This window comes from Sorex araneus, chromosome 2 (genome assembly GCF_027595985.1).
Source record: "Sorex araneus isolate mSorAra2 chromosome 2, mSorAra2.pri, whole genome shotgun sequence".
NCBI lineage: Eukaryota > Metazoa > Chordata > Mammalia > Eulipotyphla > Soricidae > Sorex > Sorex araneus.
In genome coordinates, this window is record NC_073303.1 from 136,994,806 (window position 1) to 137,017,182 (window position 22,377).

At 41.0% G+C, this 22,377-nt stretch overlaps 1 protein-coding gene across 1 annotated transcript in view; it reads left to right on the forward strand.

The window, feature by feature from the left end:
- Window positions 1–13,101: 13,101 nt before the first annotated feature.
- The window catches only part of KPNA1 (karyopherin subunit alpha 1), an 81,417-nt gene continuing 72,141 nt past the window's right edge, over window positions 13,102–22,377 (forward strand). The window contains exon 1 of the mRNA XM_055125469.1: window positions 13,102–13,281. The gene's annotated coding sequence lies outside the window, so the exon portion shown is untranslated. The remainder of the gene's footprint in view (window positions 13,282–22,377) is intronic.

The following is a 22,377-nucleotide window of genomic DNA, read 5'->3' on the forward strand; positions in this document are numbered from 1 at the left end:
CGTTACTGGTGCCCACTGGAGCAAACCAATAAACAATGGGACAACAATTCTACAGTGCTATGTAAAAAAAATGCCTTGGGGCTGGAGTGATAGCATAGCGGGTAGGGTGTTTGCCTTGCACGCGGCCGACCTGGGTTCTATTCCCAGCATCCCATATGGTCCCCTGAGCACCGCTAAGAGTGATTCCTGAGTGCAAAGCAAGGAGTAACCCCTGTGCATCGCCAGGTGTGACCCAAAAAGAAAAAAAAAAAGAAAAATGCGCTAAAGACCCCTGGCAGTCCATGGAGTTATTAATGAAAAAGGAAACAAAAAATAAATAGCCCACAACAGGGAACAAACAGAAATATATGGAATGCTGGGGACGGAACCTGGATGGACTGCATGCAAAGCAAGCACCTTACTAACTGTACTATCTCTCCAGGCCCCCATTGCTCTTTTTTAATTTTTTTTTCTGCTTCTTTAAGGTTTTTGTTTTTGTTTTTGTTTTCATTGAATCACCATGTGGAAAGTTACAAAGTACTCAGGCTTATGTCTCAGTTATACAACATTCAAACACCCATCCCTTCACCAGTGCTCATATTCCACCACCAAAAACCCCAGTATACCACCCGCACCTGCCCCCCCGCCCCCAACTGCATAACTGATGAATTTCACTTCATTTTCTCTTTACCTTGATTACATTCCATATTTAAACACAAAACTCACTATTGTTGTTGGAGTTTCCCCCCAAGAAGGACAGCCCTACTACCAAGGAAGCATTTGATAATTAGTTTTCCATTGCTTAGAATGAAGAGATATGTAGCCCCACTGCTCCAAGTACATGACTCTTTTTTCCCCCCTTTTTCCTTTTCCTTTTTTTCCCCCTCATCCCCCTTCCCGCCTCATAGTATGGTGGACACCATACCACGTTTCTCCCCAAAAATGGGAAACAACCGGGAAAGAGGGATATTTCCTCTTCTCGGCTGGTGTGGGGCTGTTGCTTAGTTCAGTCTAGAGAAATGGCTGCTAATTTGACTACCTTCAATATTTCAAAAAAAATTCACTGTTATTATTTGGAGTTTCCCCCCAAAGTCAGACCTGCTAAAAAGGAACCGTTTCACATTGCTGACAATTAAGAGATGTTAAGTCGTGCAGACGCGGCCACATCGGCGCGGTTTTGGATTTCTGTATAAAGTCCAGGGAAAATTCTGCCAGAAACTGCATAGCCCATCTCACAGTCCCAGTGCATTGCTGTAAGAAGCTGCGCTAGATGCCAAAATGTGTTAGAAGGTCTCTGGAATCAAAGTCTTTAGGCACAGAGGGTCCATTTTGCTCTCAGCAGCTCCGGATTTATCTGGGCTGAGGGCGTGCCGGTTACACCCACTTCCCATGATTCCCTAGGAGCTCCAAAGTGTAAAAACCGTATACTTCTGGGTTAGGAGTCTTAGAAGATGGCTCTCACCACGTGAATATTGCTGCTGCCGCCATTTTCCGTGCAGAAAAACAGGGTGAAAAGGAAAGATCCATCCCCGGGCAGCGCGGAGTTGTAACCCAGCTCACAGTCCCAGTGCATTGCTGTAAGAAGCTGCACTGGATGCCAAAATGTGTTAGAAGGTCTCTGGAATCCTGCTCTTTTTAAACTGATATAGTTAATATCTTGTTAATTAGTTTCCTTGCATTTACATTCTCTTGTTTTCAAAATAACTTCTTCATTTATTATGATAAATATATCACTACAACACCCTACTATACACACAACTTTATCATTATATCTGACTATTCCTACCCTTCCTTCTCTCTCTCAATATCTCCATAATTTATATGGATTGGTCTCCAGTCTTGGTACATTTACCCCCAAATTTTTACTTATTAAAGCACCATAGAGCAGTCTCGGGCCGGGCCAGAGCCGGCTCGAGCTCTGCTGAGATTCGACCTGGGTGGCCATGCCTTTGCACAGCCGCTTGGCTGCTGAACGAGCAGGATCCAGAGCCAGCTATATGACTTGAAGTTCCAGCGAGTGCTTGCAACCATGTATCCAGACTGTGAACTAAGCTTTTGCTCTATGCTGCTCCAGGAAGGGAAATGATTCAATTTCCAACTTAAATCTTCCTGGACTTAATTACTAAAATATAGAAATCCTAAACCTCGTGGACTTTTTATCTCTTCATTCTCATTAGTGGAAAACTAATTATCAAATATTTCCCTGTCAATAGGGCCGTATTCTTGGGGGATAAATTCCAACAAGAATAGTGAGTTCTGTGTTGAAACTTCAACAACAATAGTGAGTTTTGTGTTGAAATATGGAATGTAATCAAGGTAAAGAGAAAAGGAAGTGGAATTTATCCGTTATGCAGGTGGGGTGCTTGAGGGGTGGGGGGTGGGATGTATACTGGGTTTTTGTTTTTCTTTTGGTGGTGGAATATGGGCACTGGTGAGAGGACGGGTGTTTGAGCATTGTATAACTGAGACATAAGCCTGAGAACTTTGTAACTTTCCATATGGTGATTCAATAAAATAAATTTTAAAAAGAGAAAAAAAGAAAGCACCATAAATTACAACGTTATGCATGGTTGGGTTTTTGGCATACAAGTTTCATCACCAATCCTGCCACCAGTGTTTCCAGATTACCTCTCCTACCATCCCCACCCCCAACCCCAGTTCCAGTCTGCCATCTTGATAGATAGCTTTTAAATTTGGTTATTAAAGTTTGGGTCTTGCAATTTCAGCATTGTTGACTCCATAGCTTGGGTATTTAGTTCTGTCATTCCGTAATACCAACAATGGCGGTGGGGGTGCTGCCCGAGCCGTGCAACCAACTGGGCTCACACAGAGCCGGATTTTAAGCTTAGATCTTCTGGGGATGGGAACTCAGATGGACTGTGCCAATAGCAGCCAACATTCTGGGACCTGCCTATTCTCCCCCTATCCAGGTGCTGGACTGGTGGAACCTCAAGTTATTCTCCCCCTCCATCTCCCACAAGAGCCATAAATTATTCTCTTAGGTGGAACTTTCACTAGTGTAGCTTGATCACCAGAAACACACTAAGCCAGTAAGTCACTAGCCCCACCTCAATTAATATTATACCAAAAATACAGCAGTAACAGTGAGCATGAAAGTCTAAACAACACAGGTCACAATGGTAAAGCAACGCAGAAGCCCAACAAGCTTAGTCAAGAAACTAGCCCAGGAGACCCAACCAGTAATGAAGCACTAGACAACATCTCTGATAAGGAATTTAGAAGGGAGTTACTTAGGATGCATAGGGAGCTAAAAGAAACAATAGAATGCAGTGCCACAAGAGAAATGACATGTGCACCTGTATATGCAGCACTGTTCACAATAGCCAGAATCTGGAAACAACCCAAGTGCCCAAGAACAAATGACTAGTTAAAGAAACTTTAGTATATCTACATAATGGAATACTATGCAGCTGTTAGGAGAGATGAAGTCATGAAATTTGCTTATAAGTGGATGGTCATGGAGAGTATCATGCTACGTGAATAGAGTCAGAAAAAGAGGGAAAGACATAGAAACACTGCACTAATTTATGGAATATAGAACAACATAATATGAGATGGACACCCAAGGACAGGAGACACAAGGACCAGGAATACTGCTCCATAGTTGGAAGCCTGCCTCATGAGCTGGAGGAGAAGGCAGCTGAGACAGAGAAGGGATCCCTAAGTCAATGATGGTTGGAGGATTCGATCAGGATGAGAGATGTGTGCTGAAAGTAGATAAAGGACCAAACATGATAGCTTCTCAGTATCTGTATTGCAAGCCATAATTCCCAAAAAGAGAGAAATAATAAAAAGTAACTTGTCTGCCATAGAGGCTGGGGGTGCGGGGTGGGGGAGGGATACTGGGGACATTGGTGGTGGAAATTGTACACTGGTGGAGGATTGGGTGTTCAATTATTGTATGACTGAAACTCAAACATGAAACTTTGTAATTGTCTTTCATGGTGATTCAATTTAAAAAAAACAACAAAAATAAAACAAACAAAAAAAAAGAATGCAGTGCCAATATAAAATACAAGAGGATTTGAGAGTAGAAATGGGGAAAATGCAAACAAAATTACAAACGGAAATGACGGATCTGAAAAACCTGGTCCACTTCCAACTCTGTGGAAGTCCTCAGCAGCAGAGTAACAGCTTCTGAGGACAGAATCAGTGAGCTCCAAGATGAAAAGATGAAGTACAGAGACTCCAAAACAGAGCAGAAAATTGAAAAGAGACTCACAATGAACCAAAATATGTCAAGAGAAATCAGGATGAAGCCAAGAGGATTAACATAAGAATCACTGGAGTCCCAGAGGGACAGGAAGAAAACCCTGATGAAGAAGAAACTGTCAAAGACATCATTACTAAGACGTTCCCAGAGCTGAAGAGCACATGCGACCAGATTCATGAGCCTGAAGGGTACCAGCTAGGAGAAATTCAAATAAAAATACCCCAGTACACATCCTGATAAAAATGACGAAAACCTTAGACAGAGACAAAATTCTGAAAGCAGCAACATCAAAGAAAGAAATTGCCTATAAAGGATCATCCTTAAGTTTGATAGCCAACTTATCTGATGAAACTCTCAGGGCCCAAAGACAGTGGTGGGATATAGTGAAAAAACTCAGTGAAAAAAAATGCCTCACCAAAAATACTTTACCCAGTTAGATTCTCATTCATATATCAGAAGGAACAACACACAGTTTCAGAGACAACAACTAAGGAATTTTATAGACTCAAAACCATGGTTATAAGAACAACAAACAGACTACTTTAGGACAAGACAAGCCCCTCAAATATACCAAACTTCAGCAGGGATGGGAAAAACCCCATAACAATAATCTCTCTCAATGTCAATGGGCTAAACGCACACAACAATTAAAAGACACACTGGCAGGATGAATCAGAAAATTGAACCCAACATTCTGCTGCCTGAAAGAAACACATCTGAACAGTAAGAGCAAACAGATTCAAAGTCAAAGGTTGGAAAACTATTCTGCAAGCAAACAACTCCCTTAAAAAAGATTGGGTGGTTAGTGTGGTATCAGACCACGTTGATTTCAGACTGGTGAAGATCATTTCTTATTGATCAAGTGATCTGTACAGCAGGAAGAACTTACACTCCTAAATGTATATGCACTTAAGGAGAGACCAGAAAAGTATTTAAAAGAACTACTCATAGACATGAAGAAAGACATTGATAGCAACACAATACTATCATGGTGGGAGATTTAAACACTGCTTTATCACCTCTTGATAGATCAAACAGACTCGAGTTTAGCAAGGATATACTTTATCTGAGGGAAGAAATGGAATAAAGGGGCTTAGTAGATATATACAGGACACTTCATCCTCAAAGGTTGAATACACATTCCACTTAAGAGTGCAGGTGACATTCTTCAAGATAGACCACATACATGCTGGGCCACAAAACACACCTCCATAAAATGAAGAAGATAAAGATTGTATCAATAATCTTCTCAGACTATATGCACTGAAAATAGAAGTGAATCGCACACATAAACAGAAAAACAAGTCAAACACCTGGAAATTAAATAGCTCATTACTGAACAACGAATGGCTTAGAAAGCACATCAAAGAGGAAATCAAAAGATCCCTGGAAACAAATGAAAATGAGGACATGAGTTACCAGACCTTATGGAACACGGCAAAAGTTGGTTGTGTTAAGAGGAAAGTTTGTAGCTCTACAAGCATTCCTCAGGAAGGAAGAGTGAGCCCACATAAGAAACCTAGCCTCACAGCTTAAAAGCTTGAAGAATCACAACAGGAGGGCAGGAGGAAGGAAATAATAAAACCTAGAGCAGAAATTAACAAGATGGAAGCCCAAAAAACAATCCGAAAGATCAATGAAACCAAGAGCTGGTTCTTTAAGAAAATAAACAAGATCAATAAACTTCTAGCAAGACTCAGAAAGAAAGGGAGAGAAAACCCTAATAAACTGAATCAGAAATGAAAAGGGGGACATCACAACAGAAAGTACAGAAATTCAAAGGATCCTCAGAGATTACTTTGAGAAGTTTTGTGGCATGAAAGAAGAAAACCTAGAGGAAATGGATAAATGCCTGGATTCCTATAGTCTTCCGAAGCTGAACTAAGAAGACCTGGAATACCTGAACAGACCTATCAAATCAAGGAAATAAATAAAAAGTTTCCCAAAACATAAAAGTCCTGGCCCAAATGGATTCACTAGTGAATTCTTCCAAATCTTTAGAGAGGACTTACTCCCAATCCTCTTTAAGCTTTTCCAGGAAATTGAAGAATCAAACACTTCGGAATAGTTACTATGAAACAAATATTACCCTAATATCGAAAGCAGAGATACCACAAAGAAAGAGAATTACAGACTGATGCCCGTGATGAACACAGACACAAAGATCCTCAATAAAATCCTAGCAAATAGAATCCAACAAAAAGATCATACACCGTGACCAAGTAGGATTCATCCTGGAGGTGCAAGGATGGTTTAACATTCGCAAGTCAATCAACATAATTCATCATATCAATAAAAGATGATAAAAACCATATGATCATATCAATAGATGCAGAGAAAGCATTTCTTTTTTGCTTTTTTTGGGTCACACCCGGCGATGCACAAGGATTATTCCTGGCTCTGCACTCAGGAATCACTCCTGGCGGTGCTCAGGGGACCATATGGGATGCTGGGAATCGAACCCGGATTGGCCGAGTGCAAGGCAAACGCCCTACCCGCTGTGCTATCACTCCAGCTCCAGAGAAAGCATTTGACAAGATCCAGCACCCATTTATGATGAAAACTCTCAGCAAAATGGGCATTGAAGGAATTTTTCTGAATATAGTCAAAGTCATCTACCACAAGTCTATGGCAAGCATCATTCTCAATGGGTAGAAACTAAGCCTTCTCTCTAAGATCGGGCATAAGACAAGGTTGCCCGCTCTTACTACTCCTATTCAATATAGTACTGGAAGTTCTGGCCACAGCAGTTAGACAAGAAAAAGATATCAAGGACATACAGATAGGAAAGGAAGAGGTCAAGCTATCACTATTTGCAGACAATATGATAGTATACTTAGAAAATCCTAAAGACTCTACAGAAAAGCTCCTAGAAACAATGGGTTTGTCTAGTAAAGTGGCAAGCTACAAAATCAACACCCAAAAGTCCATGGCTTTCCTATATACAAATAATGAAAGAGAAGAAAGAGACATTAAAAAAAAGTGTTCACAATAGTACTTCAGAAAATTAAGTACCTCAGAATCAGTTTAACTAAAGAGGTGAAGGATCTATACAAGGAAAATTTAAAAACACTACTTCAATAAAAAAGGACACTAGGAAATGGAGACTACATCCCCTGCTAATGGATAGGGAGGATTAACATTATAAAAATGGCAATACTCCTCAAAGCACTACGTGGATTTAATGTGTTCCCTATCAGGATACCACAGGATACCAGACATTTTTCGAAGAAATAGACAAAACACTCCTGAAATTCATATGGAACAATAAATCCTCAAGAATAACAAAGGCAATCCTTGGAAAAAAGAAGATGGGTGGCATCACCTTCCCCAACTTTAAACCGTTCTACAAAGCAGTAGTACTTAAAACAGCATGGTATTGGGCTAGAAACAGACCTGCAATCCAGTGGAACAGAGTGAATATTCTGTCACAGACTTTCAAATATATGATCACTTCATCTTTGACAAAGGAGCAAGAAATGAGGTGGAACAAGGAAAGCCTCTTCAAAAAGTGGCTCTGATCTTGCCACATTAAACAGAGAAGAAGCCAGGTGTTCTGTAAGCAACGCGGCCGGAGAATGCTCCGGACCTGAGACCGGGCCAGAAACACCGGGAATCCAGACAGGGGAGGTATGGCCGGTACACCTTCTCCAGATGGAGCCCTGGCGACAATGAGCGGCAACTAGCACGGCTCCGGGATGTGGGACTGGGAAAGCTCCAAACCGTGCGGCCACTAACGTGGCCGCGCGACCTTTTCTGAAAAATTAAAACATACAATCTTTTGATGCCATCCAACATGTCTGACTGTTGGAGGAAAACCTCCAAATAATGATAGTGAGATCCCTGGTGAAAATTGAATGTAATCAAAGTAAGGAAAGAGTAAAGTGAAAAATGTCTGCCACACAGGAAGAGGGGGAGTGGGAGTGGGGGTATGTGGGGATTTGGTGGTGGATCAAATATGAAAACTTTGTAACTGTATCTCAGTGATTCAATAAAAAATAAAATTTAAAAAAAAAGTGGCTCTGGAAAACTCAACAGCTACCTGCAAAAAAAAAATGAACTCTGACCTCTGTCTAATGCCAGGCACAAAAGTCAGATCAAAGTGGATTGAAGACCTCAATATCAGACCTGACTCCATAAGGTTCATGGAAGAAAATAGAGTCTAAATCTATCTATTGTACTGAGTGCTTCAATGAATAACGGTGTGCATACATCCTTTTGAATAAATTTTTTTCTTCCTAAGGATATCCAAAAATGGAACTGCTGGATCACAGGGTGGCTCAATTTTAAGTTTACTGAGAACTCTCCATGCTGTTTTCCATAGGAGCTGAACCAGACAACATTACCACTAGCAGTGAATCAGAGTTTCTTTTTCACCATATCCCCACCAACATAAATTATTCCCATTATTTTTTATGTTTTTCATTCTCACTGCTTTGAGGTGACATCTCATTGTTGTCTTGATTTGGATCTCTAATAATAAATGATGGTGAACACTTTTTCATGTGCCAGTTGGCCATCTCTTGGTCTTTCTCAGAGAACTCCCTGTTCATTTCCTCTCCCTATGTTTTGGATGAGTTTTGTTGTTGCTGCTACTGATCTTTGTGAGTAATTAAATATAACCCGGATGTCAACCCTTTATCTGAATTATTGACTGCAAATATTTTTCCCAGTCAGTTATCTTTTAGTTTTAGCCTGTGTCTTTTTTACTGTGCAGAAACTCTTTAATTTGATGTAGTCCCATTTGTTTATTTTTGATTCTGTTGCCTTTGCCAGTGTCATTGTGTCATTGAAGACATCTTTGAGGTCCGAATCCTAAAGTGTTTAGTCTTTATTTTTCTTGATGTATTCTTTAGAATTGGTTTGATCTCAAGATCTATGATCCACTTTGAAGTCCTAGAAATAGCTATCAGACAAGAAAAGGAAGTCAAATGGGTCAAAATTTGGAAAGGAGTTGAATTATCTCTATTCACATTAGATGCATTATACACAGAAGACCCAAAAGATACCACGAGGAAAACTTGTAGAAGTAATAAACTAATACAGCTAAGTGGCCAACTACAAGCCAATACACAAAAATCAGTTATATTCCTATATACAAATAATGAATAAGAGGAGAAAGATATCAAAAAGTTTATCACATTCAAAATAGTGTCCAATGGGAACAGTATGACAATAATAGCTGGAAATGATCACGTTGGACAAGAACCGTGTTAACAGTAGTAAAGGGATATTCCTGAAAACCTTTATCTGTATTGCAACCACAAAGCCCAAAGGGGGGTAGAAGAGAGGGGGGAGGGAGAGAAAGGGGGGGACGGAGAGAGAGACAGAGAGAGACTGAGAGAGAGAGGGGGGAGGGAAATGCCTACCATAGAGGCAGGCTGGGAGTAGAGGGAAGGAAATGTACACTGGTAGGGATGGGTTAATGTTGGAAAATTGTATGACTGAAACCTAATAATGAACAGCTTTGTAAGGGTCTATCTCACTGTGATTAAAAAAAAAATAAAATACTCAATTTAACAAAAGAGGTGGGAGATCTATACCATGAAAACTTCAAAATGCTTAGAAAATAAAAGACCTTAGAAAATGAAGAAATGCTTTTTAAAAATTCTTACACATATATTGTAATAATCACTGTATCACTGTCATCCTGTTGTTCATCAATTTACTCAAGTGGGCACCAATAATGTCTCTATTCCTCTCACCCCTGAGATTTTAGCAGCCTATCCTTACCTGTATTTCCCAACGATTGGAGGCTCATTCAGGGTCAGGGGAATGAGACCTATCGTTACTGTTTTTGGTATATTAAATATGCCACGGGCAACTTCCCAGGCTCTTCCTGTGTGACTCGGGAGACTCTCGGTAGCTTGATGGGCTTTCCGAGAGGTATGCATATACCGTCATTCCGTTGATCAATGATTTGCTCGAGTGGGCCCAGTAATGTCTCCATTCATCCTAGCCCTGAGATTTTAGTACCTCTCTTTACTCGTCCTTTCCAATGGTGCCACATTAGAGGCTCTTCAGGGTCTGGGAAGTAAGACTCATCATTGTTACTGTATTTGGCATATGAATACACCATGGATAGCTTGCCAGGCTCTCCTGTGTAGGCAGTAAACTCCTGGTAGCTTGCCAGGTTCTCTGAGAGGGAGAACTAGGCTATCAGATGTTGCGCGTCCGCATTGCAGCCACATGCTTCCAAGAGCTTGGTTTTATAGTATCTGGATGTTGGCCATTCATGGGATTACTTGGCACCGGGGCAGTTTCTGGGTGTGACTGCCTAGGTACTGGAAAATGGGGAATCTGGGCGGAAGAGGACCAGTCCCGATCCCAGAGCTTGCCAGGCTCTGCCGTGCAATTAAAATATGTAATACTTAAAAAGTTAAATTATTTTAAAAAAGTTAAATACAGAGGATGATTGTACAAGTTTTACTTTTAACACATTATTTGCTTAATTAATCCATTTTTAGTATTAGTTGCTGCTTTTAACTAGTGTTTTTGTTTTGTTTTTGGGTTACACCTGGCAATATTGGAGCAGGTGACCTTCTGCGGTGCCTGAGGCAGCATGTGGTGTCATCAGTCAAATCTAGGTCTCTTCAAGTAATGCATGTGCTCAGATTGTTGAGCATTTCTCTTGCTCTAACTTATCTTCTTGACATTTTAAGAAATAACATTTGTGCAACATAAAAGAAATGGAAAAATATGGACAGAAAATTAGCATAGTGGATAAGCCCTTCTCTTGCAAGCAGCGAAGCTTAGTTTAATCCTGGCACCTACTCCCTCAAACTTCACTAGGATTGACTCCTGAGCCAGGAGTAATTCTTGAGCACAGCTGTATTTATCACCAAAACAATAAATAAATAAATAACCAGTGGAAGTGTGCCTGACAGGTCCAACTCACACTCCAGTGGTAGAACTTACACAGTATGGAGCAGGGCAAAGATCATAAAGGCCATCTTAGAATTCTGTGTTCTAAGATCTGTGGTTTTCCTATACTCATAGATATATATATATATGTACATATATATAAGAATGTTCATAGTAGCACTGTTTGTTATAACAGCAAAACTATCATTCTATAACTTTTAAATTATGCAGTATAGAAAAATATAATCAGATACATTAATAACATACATAAAAACACATATTTTATGTACTATGATAATGTTTTTGTAAAAGAAATATATATTCATATGTGTGTGTTCTGCTTCAGCAATGGTGTGGTCTGCTGTTGTCTTGAACAATCTTACCACTACCAAGAACTTCACAAAATATTACAAAAACAAAACAGAAAAACATTGATGCTCTACAGAGCAATCCTAGCAGTGAGAATTTGTGGCTCCAGGATCTGAAAGAAAAGGGACACCATGAGAAGTTAACCTGACATTTGACATCACTTGATGCTAAATCTGAAAGCAGTGTTGGAAAATCTGAGCAGAGCTTTTGGCTGTCTCATGGAACCAAGGAGGCTGGCCAATTTCTTAAGAAAGGCCCTAGTAAATATAAATACCAGTCTTTTTATTGAGACCTTTAAGGGATAACCTAGTTAAAAGCAAGGGTGAACTGGAAATAAACTTCATTCCACACAGACTGAAGCCCACTTTGAATAATTTTTGGTCCTAAATAGAAGAAAGAGATCTGACCTCAGTACAGCTGTGGTCAAGTATGTTTAAGTGTCACTCTTAGAACAGCTTTTCTTTCCCTAGACCCTTTGCTGGAATTCAATTCTAACTCTAGTACACATACCAGCAGTGGACAATAAATACACAGCTGAGAGATAGAGGAAAAAGAAAACATGCATGACCAGGATTTAGGTGGTATGGTTCTCTCTCCATTCTTTCCCTTTTCCTCTTCTTTCCACCATGCTTCTTGATGGGTGTTTTATTTTATTTATTCATCTATTTTGTCTTCTTGGGCCACACCTGGCAGTGCTCAGGGGTTATCTCTGGATCTATGCTCAGGGATCATTTCTGCTGAGCTTGAGGGACCACATGGAGTGCTGGGGATTAAATGCAGGCCAGTCGCATGCAAGTCAAATGCCCTACCTGCTGTACTATTTCTTGTGCTTTCATTGATGGTCTTTTAAATTGGTGTGATAAAACTATGCCAACAACATGTGATACTATCTTCAGTGACTTCTGCATGGCCAAGGTCTTTATTCTTTTGAAACCCCTGTTAAAAATGAATGCTCCAAAAAAGAATTTTCAGAAAATTGCCCCGAAAAATCTTCAAAGACAGGTTTGTAGACATAATTTTGCAAGTCAGGCTGAGAAGTATCATCTCGCCGTTCTTCAACCTTAGCCACAAACTGCAAATCATGCTCTCAGCTAGAAACTTCTTTCCATCTTTTTGTTTTTCTATGTGTTTTTTTTTTTTAACTGAATCACGGTGAAATAGTTACAAAGTTGTTCATGATTGTGTTTGTCATACAACTAGAACTTTCTTTCTTAAACAAAAATTCTTCTATTTAATTGAAAATCCCCTGGTTAAATAGTTGTTGACAGTTGGGTTTTAAGCATTCAACACTTCAACACTAATCCAACCACCAGTGTTTATTTCCCTCCACCAGCGTTTCCAGGTCCCTCCCTAGCCACCCCTCACCTGCCACCTTAGACAAGCACATCACAACTTTGGTGTTAGTAGTTTCCATCTCCTGTTGCACTTCTTTTGCGTTTCGGATATCCATGTCATTCTTCCGTATAATGGAGGATGTAATACTCTGCCTTGACCTCGGCATCTAGAGCCTTCTAGATCCTTCCACGCCTCCAGTGTTAGACAAGAGAAAGGGGGGGAGGGAGCGCGAGAAGACTTCATCTCCCGGCAGCCTTTGCAGCGCAGCGACGAAGGGCCGTGCGCATGCGCGCGGGCCGGCTCCCACGCGCAGGCGCGCTGCGCACGCCGGCTGTGCTGGGCTCGCTGCTGGCTGTGCTGTGGCGGAGCGCGAGGCCTGCGGAGCAGCGCTGCGGCGCGGGCCGGCTTCTGGAGCTCGTGCTCGGAAGGGGACTGCCGACGGGCGAGCGGAGAGGCGGCTCACGCCGACTGCGGCACCGGCCCCGGTCGCCTGGAGCCCGGTGAGCGCGCGCGCCGCGACCCCTCCCCCTCCCGCTGTTCGCGCCGGCCGCCCGCGGCGGCACCAGGGAGAGGCCCCGAGCGAGCGCCGGCTGCGGCGCCGGTTGAGCGGCGGGGTGGCTGGGCCCGGGCGGCCGCGGCGCGCGTGCGTGCGTCACAGGCCCGTCCGTCCTAACGGCCGCGAGGAGTGGGGGCGGGGAGGCCGGGGGCGGCGGGCGGGGCGGCGCGGCGTAGCGCGGCGGCGCGCGGGGGGCGGCTCGGCGGGGGCGGCTCGGCGGGGGCGGCGGCCGGTGCCGCGCGCAGGTGTCACAACGCCCGGGCCCCGAGCTCCCGACAGGGTGTGGCGACGCCGGGGTGACCACTCGGTCGGCAGGTGAGGAGCGTCGGCGGAGAGGACGCGGGGGGAGGCCGGCTCGGGCAGTCGTCGTCACGGTTGCGGCGGCCGCGTTGGTCGGCGACCTTTCCACGGAAGACTTGAACATCATCTCTCCTCGGGAAGGGGCGCTAGCCACGCCCGCCGTGCTGCGGGCTAGAGCCGCGAGCGGACCCCCGACGACGCCCCCCGCCCCCGATAATTTGTTTTTGAGGTTTAAACTCCAATAAATACTCTGTTCTCTTACATAGCACTGCCTAGTATGGGTAATTTTGCACCTTATTTTCCCTTAAGAAATAGTTCTCTGAGCCCCCATGTCTTCTCCCACGAGTAGGTTATTCATTCCCCCGCCCCCAAACTTTTTGATTCTGGACTGGATTTAAACATTTACACGGTAATTTTTATTTTTTTGGATTACTCCTAGCAGCCCCTCGGGGATCTTTCCTGGTCGGAAGGTGGTGCAGGGAGTTGAACCCTGTCAGCCACTGCGGGACAAGCGCCTTACCACTGCTTGCTCTCGTCCGTCCGTCCGTCTGTCTGTCTGTCTGTCTGTCTGTCTGTCTGTCTCTCTCTCCCCTCTCTCTCCTCTCTTTTTTAAAAAAATAGTTTTTTTTCTGCCTTATATTTTAAACATTGTTGAGGTGGAGTTTTGTTATTGCCACGGTTGGGGATTAGGGCCACGGCCGGCGATACTGCCTTAACCCCTTTACTGTCTCTAGGTGAGGAGATGGCATTTTTAGTTTTTTTTAAAGGAAAACGAGAATGGAAGCTACTTTATTTTTTACTGACACGATTTTTGGAAGACCCAGCCTCTGTGAAGTGCATGATTTTTAAGATGGAGAGAGGGTAACGTTGAGTTTCACAATTCCAGGTATTGTGCTAAAATGCTTATTCCATCTGTTAAAATATTTAATACTTACAGTAACTGAAGTGGATGTGAAGTTTTCCCATTCACTTATAAAATCACTGAAGATTATAGAGAAGTGAGTTATAACCTTTCAGTTTTTGTTGTAACTAGCCTTTAGAACCCCTAGTCACCGCTATTTTAAAATTTTCTTTCTGGGCTGGAGTTTATTTAGTGGGAGTGTGCATACTTTACATGTGTGAGACCCTGGGTTCCATTCTCAACACTGCAAAAAAATTTGTTTTTTCCCCCTCTCCCTTCATTTCATACTGTTTTTTTCTTGTTTTGCTCCATTAGTTTAGTGAATGAATACTTAGTAGTCTGTGCTCTGAAAGAAGGGATGTAAACATGATTAAGATACTCTGTCTCTGTCTTCATAGATTTTAATGCAGGACAGACTAACAATATAGATATTTATGGTATGGTATTTTATCAGTCCCTGAAGAGGAACTAGAAGTAATTTACCACGTAGTCAGATAAGTTCAAACAGGTATTTTCAGTCTAGTAAGGAAACTAAACATACATTTCTACTTGCATAATGCTGTTTTAGGTCCCTACGAAATTTCTTGAAGGTTAGTTAATATTATGTATCTTGACTTTTGTTTAGGCTGAGAACATAAAAAGACACTGAAAAAAAGATTCCATTGCTGTCTAGAAACAAAAACTTACCTTATTTTAGGATTTGGTTTTGGGTCACACCCATCTGTGTTCAGGGCATCCAGGCTCTGTGCTCAGGAATCACTTGAGGTGCCCTGGGAACCTTATGTGGTGCTGATGGATTGAACCCTTGATGGCAGTGTAACATAGTTGCAAGACATTACCCTTATACTTCCTTTCTGGCCCTTTTATGTTATTGGCCCTTACAGAGACCTTGGGTTCAGTGGCAGAGCATGTTCCTTACATGTGCAAAATCCTGGGTTTCACCCCCAGCACAGTAAGTTAGAGGCAAAATTTTTAATTCTTAGATCCCAGTGACAGACCGGAATATTTTGCTTTAAAGAAAGAACGATTAAATCCCAAATCACTGCTTTTTGTTAGATCACTGTGTTTTGTAAGCCACCCTATTTCATTTTATGCTCTGCCTGTCAAAGGGAGGCTTGGAGGTTCCAAGTTTTGTAATTTTCCTAAGCTTTAACTGTGTTATAAATTATACCAGGTTATATTTTCTTTGGCTGTTTATTTTTCTTGTACTTTTTCAGTTTGAGAGGGGGCTTGTATCTGATTCCTATGTCTTCAGTGTTTTAGCATGGTGCTTGTATAATGATAATGTCCTGATGTAATGTTGTGTGTCAAGTTATTTTTAGAGGTATGTAAAATGAATGCTTTGTCTAAAAGCAATGAAGTATTTTGGCTCTGTAAGATGACTGAGTGGTTATAATTATTTATTACTCTTAAGATTTCTGTACTTAGCAAAGTATTATAAATCAAGCCGTAATAATGAAAGAAAATATTAAAAATTGCAAGCAGTTCAGTTGTTGGGCTGATTTCATTCTATTCTTGCTATAGTAAGCAAGAGGTGACTTTAAACCAAAAGTTGGGAATAGCTATATCCACACTATAAAATTTTGAGGCCTTGCATTGAAGGAGTAGGGCTGAAGATTGAAATATTCAGGGTTATTTAAAATTTAATCTTTTTTCTTTGCTTTTTGGGTCACACCTCGCAATGCACAGGGGTTACTCCTGGCTTTGTACTCAGGAATTACTCCTGGTGGTGCTCAGGGAACCATATGGGATGCTAGGAATGGAACCCGGGTCAGCTGCATGCAAGGCAAACGCCCTACCCGCTGTGCTATTGCTCCAGCCCCTAAATTTTAATTTTTTAAAAATATTATGACCCTACAAAACCAACTTAAGTGATAATTGGAACAATTCTTGAAATCAATTAATGTAATCAATTAACTGGAACAATTCTTGATAGCAGACAATAATCTGGAATGTGGATAATGGGGATAATCTTTCTCACATAACAAGTCTGCTTGCTCACGATGACTGATTTTCTTTTCCATAAGTTCTCTCTACTGTATGACCAACAAGTTGGCTAGGGGGCAAGAATTGGAGGTTTGTAGCTAATGATCAGAAGGGCAGAAGGTATTACTATCTCTTGATGGGTCAAGTACTACATTAGGTGCTTTCACTAATTATTCTTACAAAACCACTTTGAGTAGGTCCTGATAACTATTACAGACAGGTTAGTTAGGTAACATGCTCTACTTCCCAGAGTAAGATTCATATTTGTACCATGTTCACAGCAATTATTAAAGCTTGATTTTAGTCTTCATATGTGATTCTGTCTCTTCAGAACAAATAGCTTAGCATCTTGAAATGATAGTGAAAGTCAAATATAGTATAGGCTAAAAAAGATGTTGGTATTCTTTTATTGCCATTAAACCCACAAAATTTTAGTTAAAGTAATACTTAGGGGAAAAAAGGTCCTTGCTCTTTAAGGCTATCATTTTCTAGCTGTTTCCTTTCATGCTTATAAATAACTTGCTTTTCATACCGTTTCTTGACAGAGCAATTTAGACATTATTGACTTTTCCTCCACATAAACACGCTGCCTCACCCATCCACCCAATATAATTATTACAGGTGTTTGCTAAGTCAGTATACTGTGTGATTGCAATATTATAGAACTATGTAAATATTCACATATGTAATATATTATGATATTATTACCTAGTCATGTTTTGTCTTTCTAAGGGTTAGTAAGTAACCTTTTTAAAAATTTCCTCTGTCATTTCATGAGACAGTTATTAGGGTACCCTCTTTGAATGTAACCCGGACTAGTTATTATCTAGGTTTATTTCATGACCCTGGAAATTATCTTTACACGTTAAAATTCTCTTTGCCCCACTTTTTATATTGAATCTTCTATTTTCTTAGCTTCTTGAAAAAGGATACCTGGACGTAAAAATGTGAGATCCTACATGATTGATCCTTCATTTTACTTTAAAACTTCATTTTGCTGGTTAGAAATCCTAGACTTAAGAAGTTTGTAAAAGTCACAGCTTTATTGTTTTCTGCACTCCACTTTTACTACTGAAGTCCGAAGCCATTTTGATTTTCTTATTTGTCTTTGACCTTCCTACTTTGTCTTTTAGCCTATGGAATCAGGATATTTTTAGCCTGTGGAATTTTATAATAATGTGCCTTGATGTGTGTTTTTAGTTTTTCTTTTTCTTACGCAAAGACACTTACTTGACCCTTCAAGGTGGGAAATTTATGTCCTTTGCTCCTGTAATTCTGGGAACTTATACTTGGACTTATGGTAAAGAGTTTTTAGAACTAATTAATGCTTCTCAGTTCATAATACACTATTTGACCATACAACAGCCTTAATATTTTTTTCATTTCTGAACCTAAATTCCTTTACTCTTTCTATTCCATTGTGGCTGATACCCATAAACCATTGTGAAATATTTAGCGGTCTGTATGTATTTAAATGTATTTAATTTACGTATTGGGTTTTATGTATTTTTATGTAAATTTACATATTTACCTTGTCCTTTTTCTTTCTCTTTTTCTCTTTGTGTTATTTGGAGACCTTTATGATTTATTGTGTAGATGTGTAGTTAACTGTGTATATATGTCAAATTCAAATTCCGTAATGTGCATATATCACATTTAATTTTTTATTCTCCAATAATTGACACCAAGTTGCCTTTCTGGTATCAGAAATACCTGTAGTGGTTACATTCTCACTTGTATATCCTTACATGTACTCTAGTCTGTGTGATACACGGTCGAGGATAAATACCCAGAAATGAGATTTCTGTGACATAGAAGTACTTCATGTGTCCTTGAGTCACTGTCACTGTCATCCCGTTGCTCGTCCATTTGCTCGAGTGGGCACAAGTAATGTCTCCATCCTGAGACTTGTTGTTATTGTGTGGCACATCGAATACGCCTTGGGTAGCTTGCTAGGCTCTGCCATGCCCATGGGTAGCTTGCCAGGCTCTGCCGTGCGGGCGAGATACTCTCAGTAGCTTGCTGGGCTCTCTGAGAGGGACGGAGGAATCAAACCTGGGTCGGCCGCTTACAAAGCAAACTCCCTACCTGTTGTGCTATCGCTCCAGCCCTCTATAGGAGGAAATCATGTTTGCCCATATTTTTACTAGTACTTGGTTTTTCCCTTTTTTTATTTTTTGCTATTCTGATATAAAGTGATACTGTGTTATAGGGTTAATGAATTTAAGCATCTTTTGATCAAAAATTCAGATTTTCTCTTTTGGTGATGTCTGTTTTGACCTCTATCTTTCCTTTGGATTTTCTCTTTGGTTTGCAGGTCTTACGGAGACTCAATTTGAATGCTCTATTGATTTAAATTTAAAAATATAGTCTAAAAATGTCACTTGTCTCATTTTTATCATGTTGTCTTTCAGAGGATGAATAAATAAATATTCTGCTTTTAAAGACTTAAAAATAGGGCTGGAGTGATGTGCACTGTGTAAGGCACATTCCTTGCTTGTGGCCAACCTGTGTTCGATCCCTGGCATTCCATGTGGTCTCTCCCCTGCACTGCCACAAGTAATTCTTGAGTGCAGAGGCGGGAGTAAGCCCTGCACATTGCCAGGAGTGGTCCAAAAATGAAACAAGAAAGTTTTTTAAACTTTTTTTTTTCTGATTGTCAGGGAGATCAAAGTGCATGTTTTGCATGCAATTCCTGGTTTGATCCACAGAGGAATTGATCCTTAAGCATCTCCTGTAGTTGTCCCCAAGCACTGCAGTTATAGCCATTCTCCCTTCTTAGGATCCACCCTCATCCCCACTCCTGTTGTGATAATTGAGGGTCACCCATTCAGTTGTGGTGTTTATATATAGTATTGCTGCTCTGGCACAGTTTGGTTGCAGTGCTCTGTGTAGCGTGAATGCATGGCTCTCCACTTGTGCTTGCACACTCTTGGGAGTGTGGTGTGCTGGAGATCACATACTTGTTACGATTGCACTCACCATGTGGGTCAATGGCAGGGATCAAGCCTCATCCGTCGTCTAGAGAAAGGCGCTCTACCATTGAACTGTCCTCAGGCTCTTAACCAAATAGTGAAAATTTGATGTGTTGTTTCTTTGATTTTATGTTGTCAAATTTTTGTCTTCTCTTTTGGACTTGTAATTTTTCTTAGGGTGTTTTTAAATTTTCTTTCCTTTCTGTAATTTACTATCATTCAGTCTTTTTCTTTCTTCCTCTTGAGAGAAAATCCCCCCCAGAGTAGGGTTATCTTTCTAAGTTTTATATTCAACCCTTAATTTTAAATGTCTGTGCATATTTTTAATTCTTAGGTTTCATTTTTCTGGTATAATTTAACGGAACACATCATTGGCTTTAAAAATACTATAATCCTTCTGAAGGTATTAATGATACTTTTAAAAAGTGTTTTTTTGTTTTAAATGCCCCTCTTTGCTTTGTTACTCCAAGATACTTTGTTTTATTGCTGACTTACTCAGAAGCTTTTCTCTGAAGCAGGGAAGTCTTATGATTTACCATTCATGTTAAAAGATTCTTAGCACCACTTGTTGAAGAGGCTTTCCTTGTTCCACTTTGCATTTCTTGCTCCTTTGTCAAAGATTAAGTGGCCATATATTTGGGGGTCTGTGACAGGATATATCAACTCTGTTCCATTGGTCTGCATGTCTGTTTTTATCCCAATACCATGCTGTTTTAATTACTACTGCTTTGTAGTAGAGTTTGAAGTTGGGGAAGGTGACGCCACCCATCTTCTTTTTCCCAAGGATTGCTTTAGCTATTCGTGGGGGTTTATTGTTCCATATAAATTTCGGGAGTGTTTTGTCTATTTCTTTGAAAAATGTCATCGGTATCTTGATAGGAACTGCATTAAATTTGTATAGTGCTTTGGGTAGTATTGCCATTTTGATAGTGTTAATTCTCCTTATCCATGAGCAGGGGATGTGTCTCTACTTCCTAGTGTCCTCCTTTACTTCTTGAAGTAGTGTTTTGTAATTTTCCTTGTATAGGTCCTTCACCTCTTTGGTTAAGCTGATTCCAAGGTACTTGATTTTCTGAGGTACTATTGTGAATGGGATTGTTTTTTTAATGTCTCTTTCTTCTCTTTCATTATTTGTATATAAGAAAGCCATGGACTTTTGGGTGTTGATTTTGTAGCCTGCCACTTTACTGTATCGACTTACTGTTTCTAGGAGCTTTTCTGTAGAGTCTTTAGGGTTTTCCAAGTATAGTATCATATCATCTGCAAATAGTGATAACTTGATCTCCTCCTTTCCTATCTGTATACCCTTGATATCTTTTTCTTGTCTAGCTATGGCCAGGACTTCCAGTACTCTATTGAATAGGAGTGGTGAAAGCGGGCAACCGTGCCTTGTACCCGATCTTAGAGGGAAGGCTTTCAGTTTTTCCCCATTGAGAATGATACTTGCCGTGGGCTTTTGGTAGATGGCTTTGACTATATTGAGGAAAGTTCCTTCGATGCCCATTCTGCTCAGAGTTTTCATCATAAACGGGTGCTGAATCTTGTCAAATGCTTTCTCTGCATCTATTGATATCATGGTTTTTATTATTTTATTAATATGATGAATTATGTTGGTTGACTTGCGAATGCTAAACCATCCTTGCATCCTTGGGATGAATCCTACTTGGTCATGGTGTATGATCTTTTTGATGAGTCATTGGATTCTGTTTGCTAGTATTTTGTTGAGGATCTTTGCATCTGTGTTCATCAGGGATATCGGTCTGTAATTCTCTTTCTTTGTGGTATCTTTTGCTCCACATCATTAGTCATCAGGGAGATGCAAATCAAAACAAAAACAAAACAACAATATCATCTCACACCACAGAGATGGGCACACATTCAAAAGAACAAAAGCAACCAATGCTGGCGTGGATGTGGGGGAAAAAGGGACGCTCCTTTACTGTTGGTGGGAATGCCGACTGGTCCAGCCTTTCTGGAAAACAATATGGACAGTCCTTCAAAAACTAGAAATTGAGGGGGCTGGAGTGATAGCGCAGAGGGTAGGGCATTTGCCTTGCATGCGGCCTACCTGGGTTCGATTCCCAGCATCCTATATGGTCCCCTGAGCACGGCCAGGGGTAATTCTTGAGTGCAGAGCCAGGAGTGACCCCTGAGCATTGCTGGGTGTGACCCAAAAATAAAAAAAAATACCTAGAAATTGAGCTTCCATATGACCCCGCAATACCACTACTGGGAATATATCCCAAGGATACAAAAGAGCACAGTAGAAATGACATCTGTACCTGTATATTCATTATTCATTGCAGCACTGTTCACAATACCCAAAATATGGAAACAACCCGAGTGCCCTAAAACAGATGACTGGTTAAAGAAACTTTGGTACATCTACACATTGGAATACTGTGCAGCTGTTCGAAGAGATGAAGTCATGAAATTTGCTTATAAATGGATAAGCATGGAGAGTATCATGCTAAGTGAAATGAGTCAGAAAGAGAGGGACAGACATAGAGGGACTGAACTCATTTGTGGAGTGTGGGGTAGCATCACATGAGGCTTACACCCAAGGACAACAATGGCCAGGGGGATTGCCATAGCTGTAAGTCTGCTTGATGAGTGGTGGGGAGAAGGCAGATGGAATAGAGAAGGGATCACTAAGAAAATGATGGCTAGAGGAACCAGTTGGGATGGGAGATGCATGCCGAAAGTAGATAATGGACCAAACATGATGACTTCTCAGTGTCTGTATTGCAACCTATAATGCCCAAAAGTAGAAAGAGAGTATGGGGAATATTGTCTGCCTTAGAGGCAAAGGGAGGGTTGGAAAGGGGGGGTATACCCAGGATATTGGTGGTGGGGAATGTGCACTGGTGGAGGGATG